A 450-nucleotide genomic window follows, 5' to 3' on the forward strand; every position below is an offset into this window, starting at 1 on the left:
AGCGCACAGTATACAGCGCACAGTATACAGCGCACAGTATATAGCGCACAGTATACAGCGCACAGTATACAGCGCACAGTATACAGCGCACAGTATACAGCGCACAGTATACAGCGCACAGTATATAGCGCACAGTATATAGCGCACAGTATACAGCGCACAGTATATAGCGCACAGTATACGGCACTTCGAGTTGTTTAACTTTTTATGTGAATTCCGCCTGCAGTCTAATTAGGGCAACAAACCTTCAGGAGGTCACAATGGAAAAACACTTCCCGGGAGCGATAAGATAGCCGATGTCTGACGCCGCGCACTGACTCATCGGGCCCCGCAGGGTGGACCCGGCACCAGAATATGGGGGCCACCATCCCATAGTGACACCGAGGACTGTCAGCTTATCTTATGACAGACACAGAACTCGTTCAAGCGATCCCTCATCTGTGGGGGGCC

The sequence above is a fragment of the Nanorana parkeri genome, unplaced genomic scaffold (genome assembly GCF_000935625.1).
Source record: "Nanorana parkeri isolate BGI_ZX_2015 unplaced genomic scaffold, ASM93562v1 scaffold2706, whole genome shotgun sequence".
Taxonomy (NCBI): Eukaryota; Metazoa; Chordata; class Amphibia; order Anura; family Dicroglossidae; genus Nanorana; species Nanorana parkeri.